Below are 8,161 nucleotides of genomic sequence, written 5' to 3' on the forward strand. Positions count from 1 at the left end.
CTTCTGTCCCCTCCCAAGTGGACTGCACAATCCAGAAAGGCCAGACAGTCATCTCTGGCATCCTCACGAGTGAATTTGATGTTGTCATCCACAAAGTTGATATGTTTGGTGAAAGCCTCTACCTCCTGGGTTTTTGTAAAAATAGAACACCCCTCACTAAATAGGGGTGGTGGACTAAGACACAACTTGTCTTCCATCTACAATCCTGTTTTGAGATCTCTGCCCAAACATGCCCACCAGGACAATAGGCATCGGTTGACAGGTAACGATTCTGACAGATGCTGGGCTGCAACGACTCAGTCGTTAAGGGACATTGTTGGCCTTCAAAGGACTCAAACACCACCGAGGGGGATAAATATCTCCGGCTCAACACCAGTCAGTCAGAACTGATGAAGCCTCTTGGATGAGGGGTGAAACATCTTCAATCTAGAAATCTAAGTCCAGTTTATTTTTTTCTAAGCTTTTTCCAGTTTACTATGACCTGGATGACTGAGAATCTGCACAGACATATATTTTAGACAGTAGAAATCAATGGCAAGAGATAGAAAAGAGTGCACTGCCCTGGAGCAAGTACTCAAAAACTTGACTAGAATGAAATCTTTTATAGCAGTTTTTATTTTACTTTAATTCCTGGCTTCTGTGCTTGTACTGAGTCTCAGTGATGACTGGTGAAATTCAGAGGCCAGAGAGTACTGGACAGTTAGCTTCATTATTCTCGCTGAATCATTCATACAGCAATGGGCTGAGTTGAGGCAGCTAGTTAGTCCAGATCAGACCAAAATGCAGTGACCTTGAGAAGGAACTAGACTGTACAGCTGGCCTGTGGTTCATCTTTGTCTTTCTTTTATTCATTAGATTTTAACTCAGTCAGGTTTTAGAGTTTGAATACATGAAACTACAGTTGCTTTGCTGATTTCTGATCATACGCCATCTTAAAATTTCAACTGATAGTGAGACCAAAAAATCTGAAAAGATTAAAAATGACCACTAGTCAGGTTATTTTGCCTTCCTTTTAACAGAGTTTCTCATTAAGGAATTCAACTAATACATGAGATGATTTATTGCGATCCCAAACACAACATAACTTAAGATCACGTGAGCAAAGGTTTGAGCTGTCAGAACAAATTCTGAACATTTATGCAGCTGTGAAAATAAAAATAAAACGAGATTCTCTTCTCTCTCCTCATTTGTCTTAATAGTTACATCAACATTCAAAAATCTAACATTTAAGAAGAAGCTTTATTTATTGTCATTGTAACATGGTCAACGAAATTATGTTTGGAGCCAGGGGCCCCAGGCCGCTGCCTGCATACGCCCAACCATCACGGACAACGAGGGGCTTCAGTGTCTTGCCCAAGGACACTTCAACACGTGGACTGCAGGCACCAAGATTCAAACCTTCAACCTTCTGGTTGGGAGATGACTGCTCTACCCACCGCACCACTGTCGCCTCCCCTTAGAATTTACTGGAGATGTACTCTCAGTTATTGTGGAATTTGAGGACTCATTTTGCCATACTGTTCATTTTAACTGTATCTGCAGAGTACACTAAAGTAGAACATTTTAAATTTCGGAAGAAATTTTATTTGTGCTCACACTGACCTATGCTCCCGCCTTCAACCACATTACCCAGCTGTGCACTATCATTCTGTAGCTGTTGCTTGGACAATAGAACACAACAGCACAGGATTTTTCCTGACATGGCTTCTAATGACTCTCCAACAGCATGATAGAATGACATGAAAAATCTGGGGTTGGGCTGAAATAGTACTTAATGAAATATAGCACATACAAGTTGTAGAGATGTGACTGTACCAGAAAAAAAAAAAATCAACGACTTTGCCTTCTCGAGGTTAATGTGTGATGCCCCTTCTTTGAATTGAGGTGAGAATGTTAGTGTGTGTGTGTGTGTGTGTGTGTGTGTGTGTGTGTGTGTGTGTGACCGAGACAGACAGAGATGAGAAGGAGCAATGTGAATTTCCTTCAAAAGTACAAGTCTAAAGCTAGAGATTCTCACATTTAGGAAATCAGAATGATCTGCAGAACAATGTAGTATATCACATATACATGACCCTGTCAAAAAAGCATCTTATTACATGAAAGAACAAATGAATTAAATGTATCCAACTAAAAAAAATGCAACCAATAAAAATGTAACCCTTATAAGTCCAAGACTTATGTAGAATTGAGAGGTGGCATGACCATTATAAGTTACATAATGGAACCATGACTGATCATTAAAGGGGGGTAGCATGAGCTGAAAAAGTCAAAAACACTATTTTAATTGGCTACCCTTTGAAACTGTACAATAGATTGAAAAAAAATGTTTTAAACAAGTTGGAAAAAAACTTTAGTTTCATTAAAGCTTTAAAGGACCCTCCTACATTAAGAACTGACAAAGATGGTGAGCTTTAAAAAGAAGTCTGTAATAGTGATTCCTGTTGGCATAGGGGCATGAAACGCAGCACCCTCTTTCAGAACCCTTGGCTGCACAAGTCTGTCAAGTTTGGCTGGGAAAAACCTTTTATACCTTATTAAAAATTATATGTCACAGCAAGAGATGCTTTGACATATTTTCCCTAACTAGTTTTTTTGCAGTGTTATAATGTTTCAAAAAAATGCCAACTCATTGTTTCCGGGGTGCTATAAATAGAATATGTACCAAGTTTGGGGAAGAATGAAATGTGGTGAATAAGAAGTAAAAAAACAGTTTTTGACAAAATTCAAAATATAATCTGGTGGTCGCAGTTGCAAAAAGACTTGGAATCTATAAAAATAAAATATCTATAGCTTGCACATGGTGGCACTGTAGAAAAACATTTGGGGTGTCTGTGCAGAATGCCACAATATTATAACCACCTTTGAAATATTAAAAACAAAAACAACAAAAAAGTAATTTCCCAGCAATTCCTGTTGGGAAAAAGATGACTACTTCATGTGATTTGTACAAAAATGGTAAAAGATATAAAGTGCAGTATCTGTCATTCAAGCTGTGAAGCCCAGAATGATTTATGGCTCTGATGAGTCACGCTTCCGAGTCTAAATCCCACGTTAATTTCCAGGCAATATTATTTTACAATGTACACCTGCAAGTCATAAAATCACAGCTGGTAACAAAAGTGGGGTTTCATGTGATGCAAGGAATAATTCTTTTTAACTTAGCAGCAGTAGAATCCTACAAGTTCCTGGGCTCCACCATCTCCCAAGACCTGAAGTGGACGTCTAACATCAGGACCATCATCAAGAAGGCACAGCAGAGGATGCACTTCCTGCACCAGTTCAGGAAGTTCGATCTGCCCCAGGAGCTGCTGATACAGTTCTACAGAGGAATCATCGAGTCTGTTCTCTGCAACTCGGTTTGACTCAGCAACCAAGGACAGTCTCCAGTGGACAGTCAGGTCTGCAGAAAAGGTCATTGGTGTGAGCCTGCCCTCCATGGAAGACCTGTACACCTCATGGGTCAAAAGGAGGGTGGAGAGGATCACTGCTGACCCCTCACACCCCGGATACAATCTGTTTGAAATCCTCCCCTCCGGACGGCGTTACAGGTCACTGTGCACCAAGACAACCAGGCACAAGAACAGTTTCTTCCCCCAGGCCATTTCTTTAACACTTAAACCGTGACAGTGTGACTGGACAATAACCCTCAGAGCAACACCTGTATACATTGTACATATAGATCCGTCGAATGCATCTAGACTGTGTGTGCATTATTTTTATACACACACACACACACACACACACACACACACACACACACACACACATATATATGTGCTGTATATACACAGGTCTCTTTTTAAATATTACTTTTATCTCATTTCCTAATGCACATTCCTTTGTTTGCACATCATTTCTTTACTTCTGCTCTCAGCCTTATATGTACATAAGGAGATTTACATACCCATTGAGAGCCGCAGAGTCAAATTTCTCGTGTGTGCAACACACCTGGCCAATAAAGCTGATTCAGATTCCTAGAAGCCGCTCTTGTTTCTCCACCAGCACCCCATCTACAGTGTGTCACAGCGCAGTGGCGACTTTAAGCACACATGTTGCAATGGTCACTATGTGTGTGTAACTGAATTAAGCAGAAACTTTATTGCCAACTATTAATAAAAAATACAAGGAATTTGACTCCAGCCCAACGGCCCCCGATGTGCACATCAATAAAAACAGAATACAAAATATATGCCAGATAAAAAAACAAATTAAAAGAGCAAACATAAACTAACTGTTCAAGACTGTAATAGCCCAGGGAAAGAAACTGTCTTTGTGCCTGTTTGTCTTGGCACACAGTAACCTGTAGCACTGTCCAGAGGGGAGGAGTTCAAACAGTTTGTGTCCAGGGCATGAGGGGTCTGCAGAAATCTCCTCCACCCTCCCTCCAGCCAGGCAGATTGTATCAGGTGTGCTGGGCGTGCCTCGTCCCCGAGTTTTATTGCTGTCACATGAGGGGCGAGGTGCCAGCCACGGATGTGACTTACTCCTATAAGACATCTTAAGCTTTCTGTGGTTGGATTGATCTGCTGAAGAGTGAATGAAAGCTCAACACATAGAAAAATACATCAGACAAGCCACCCGGGGCGGCTGTGGCTCAGGAGGCTCAAACGAAATAAATAAATAACAGGAGTGTCTCCTCCATGCAGGCACTTACATGTGCGCCCAGTTGTCCCCCAATGTGTGTTTATTTTGCTTTGACATGGAGGAAAATCTTACTAAATAGCTTTAATGTTAAAATCCTCCACCAAAACTATCCATATAAAAAAACTTTGGAGGTAGGAAAACAGCTTCTACAGGAAGCATCCCAGAATCTGATCGTGATGTAAAACATTTACATACGGTACTCTAATATCGACCTAAACACACCAACAGAGACTAAGTCAACATGGCGCAATAACTGGAGTGCAAGGGGAACCACTGAGTGCACCTTCCCCTGTGACATGCATAGGAACAGCACCAACTCACTGACCAGAGCGGGCAACTCCTCAATATTTGGTAAGGGGATCTCGAAGTGGTCCGGAAAAATGACAAGCTTGGCCTCGTCTTCATATTCATAGTCCTCTCCATTAAAGTCACGATTTAGCTCTAAATCTTCAAGGGAGGAAGCAAACAGTCAGCAGTTAGACCACGACACCGCTGACTGATGTTACCTCATGATTACACCACGGTGGAATTTGTTCTTGGTTGCATTTGTTCTATGTTCTGTTTGTTCCTGCTCTTGAGGATGAGGTCTGTTCTTTTTTCATTTTGATGGTTTGCTCCTTTAATTAATACCATAAGTTAATACAAGCAGATGTAGACTTGAACAGGAAAACCACCATCTTTGCACTTAGAACAAGGACAGGATGACGTCATACGATGCAGATGACTGGTATATCTAAATATATAAATACAGAGCTACATTTAGGAATTTACCACACACACTTTTATCACCAGCAATTTATAAAGTTTATGAGGAATTACTGATGATGAATCTGTCATGCTTCTCTTCTCGTTTCATTATTAATCACATATTAAAACTAAAATATCAATATTAGGAATAAAATAATACTAAACTTGTGTGACATAAACCCAAAAAGATTTCTGGTGGGACATTTAGAAAGAACTTCTCTAAATTACCTCTCTAAATAGAGTTGTCTGTCCTCTGCTCCAGCCTAAAGTCGTGTAATGACTCATAAGAAACAGCATCACAGATTATCCCTGACAATGTTATTGTACCCACTGGTTTCATGGTAACGTCTGACGTTAGCAGCTAGCGACCTGATTAGATCATTGGACTGGTATGGGGACGACAGGCAGATACATACATACACATCCCATCAGCTGTCACATCACAAATCCAAAATGGACAGCAGACACAATCATACAGATGAAAAACATCTTAAGAAAGGTCTAGGAAATTCATGTTAGAAAGGAGGAGTCAAACATTGGCTAGAAAAGACTGACCTAACGTCCAACAGTCAGATCAAACACAGTGAACAATAAAGTCTAATAAATTCCGAACAAAAGGATAAAAGCTGGGGGCGGATGTGGCTCAAGAGGTAGAGCGGGGGATTAGCGGTTCGATTCCCATCCAGATTTTCGCTTATCCATTCAACATGTCGAAGTGTCCTTGAGCAAGACACTGTACCCCCAGTTGCTCCCGGTGATGTCACCTGTGTGTGTGTGTTTGGGAGTGTGAATGGCCAAATAGTGTGAATGGCCAAATAGTGTGAAGGCGCTTTGAGTGTGCTGTAAAGCATAGAAAGGCGCTATACAAATATAAGACCATTTACCATCTTAATATGGTCATGCTAATAAAATCATGTGAGTGAGCAAACAAGTACCTTCTGACTATCAGAGAATTACTGGAACTATCAGAGGTTGTTCTGGATTTTATTTCCATTTGCACTGTTCATTAAGAACCAAAACCCTTTCACTTATATTTTGTATTTCTGTACATCAGGCATTTACAGTTCTCTCAAATGCTGTCAGATTTCTTGCAGTTTTGAATTCCTTATAGCTGAATTCTACCATTGACTGCTCACATTTCCTAGTCACAGATGCAGCTTATCTTTACAGGTGTGACAAAGGATTTGTCATATCAGCTCCTGGTGAGACTCGCCAAGTTCCAACAATGTGTATGTGCCATGAGCCAGATAAAGTTATATTTCCTACTTTATGGTTGGGTTCTAACAATGCAAAAAGCTATGAAACAGCAAGACATCATATCTCTGCCACTGCTGCCGTATCAATACCACAAAAACAGGTGCGATACTGGAGCCATGGCAATTCTTGCTATAACATTGTTGTAGAAAAGCTTTAGCAATGTAGCATGAAGTAGTGTTGTAGTCAAGTCCAGCTAAACTGAGACAAGACAAAGACCCCAAACAATAACAATTGCGGTTTTTATTTCCAATTTAAGTGTGTTAAATATTGTGGTGATTCCACACTGTAAAAGTGAAGTTACAGTAAAACCTTGGATTGCGAGTTACCTGGTCTGCAAGTGTTTTACAAGACAATCAAAATTTTTTATACATTTTAACTTGATAAACGAGCGAGGTCTTGCAATACGAGTAGTACATACAATGTCTGCTGAGCATCATGACACACTCCCGCCTCACTCGTATAGTCAACATCTGTACTGCAACAATGGCCCAGATGAAGAAAATATAAAGGTTGAAAAGAAAGGTGGTAAGAAAAAGGAGATGATTATGGTGGAAGTTAAAAAGGAAATCATCGAGAAGCATGAGCAAGGTAAGCGAGTGGCTAACGCTGCAAGATTTTATAAGGGAGATGTGTAAAATCTGGCAAATCCTTGTAAAGGAGGCAAAAGCAAGTGTCATTGGATAGGTTCCTTGTTAAAGTCACACAAAAAGAAAAAGATTGCCCAAGGAATGCACAAACTGCCCAAGCTAAAGGTCAAAGGTCAAAGTGTTTATTTGTCATATGCACTTTGTCATATGCACAGTTAGGAAGAGTGTTTCCTTGTACAATAAAATTCTTACTTTGCCAACCACATGAATGCCACAAAATACAAATGAAATATAAAGTAGATAAATAAGTAACACAAAATCTAGGCAATATAATAGCAGCAATATAATAAAAATATAATAAGAGAATGTATGCTGCATGGGAGCAGCATGTGCAGCAGTCAACAGCCATTGTGCAATTATGCATGTGTAAACGGAGAATGTAAACAGTACAGGTCAGCAGTACAGGTCAGCAGTACATGACGTATTTCCTGATAATAAACTCCTCAGCTGTTTAGGAGTCTGATGACAGAGGGAAAGAAAGAGTTTTTCAGTCTGGAGGTCCTGCATTTCACACTTCTGAACCTCCGGCCAGAGGGTAGGGAGGTGAACAGTCCGTGCTGGGGGTGGGTGGGGTCTTTGAGGATGGAAGCAACTTTCCTACGCACCCTGCGGTGGTAAATGCTCTGCAGAGAGGGCAGTGGAGTCCTGGTGATCTTCTCAACAGTCTTTACCACTCTCTACAGGCACTTGCGGTCCATAGCAGTAGTGCTGCCATACCAGACAGTGATGCAGCTGGTCAAGATGCTCTCAATGATGCAGCTGTAGAAGTTGCAAAGGATCCTAGGCGACATGCCAAACCTCCTCAGCCTCCTCAAGAAGTATAGCCACCATTGGGCCTTCTTGACCAGCTGTGTGGTGTTAAGTGT

General features: G+C 40.8%; 1 protein-coding gene across 15 annotated transcripts in view; it reads right to left on the minus strand.

Annotated features, from left to right (window-relative positions):
• The window catches only part of dlg2 (discs, large homolog 2 (Drosophila)), a 316,297-nt gene that overhangs the window by 77,043 nt on the left and 231,093 nt on the right, over positions 1–8,161 (minus strand). The window lies entirely within an intron of this gene.

Source organism: Monopterus albus, unplaced genomic scaffold (genome assembly GCF_001952655.1).
Source record: "Monopterus albus unplaced genomic scaffold, M_albus_1.0 scaffold267.1, whole genome shotgun sequence".
NCBI classification, from domain to species: Eukaryota; Metazoa; Chordata; class Actinopteri; order Synbranchiformes; family Synbranchidae; genus Monopterus; species Monopterus albus.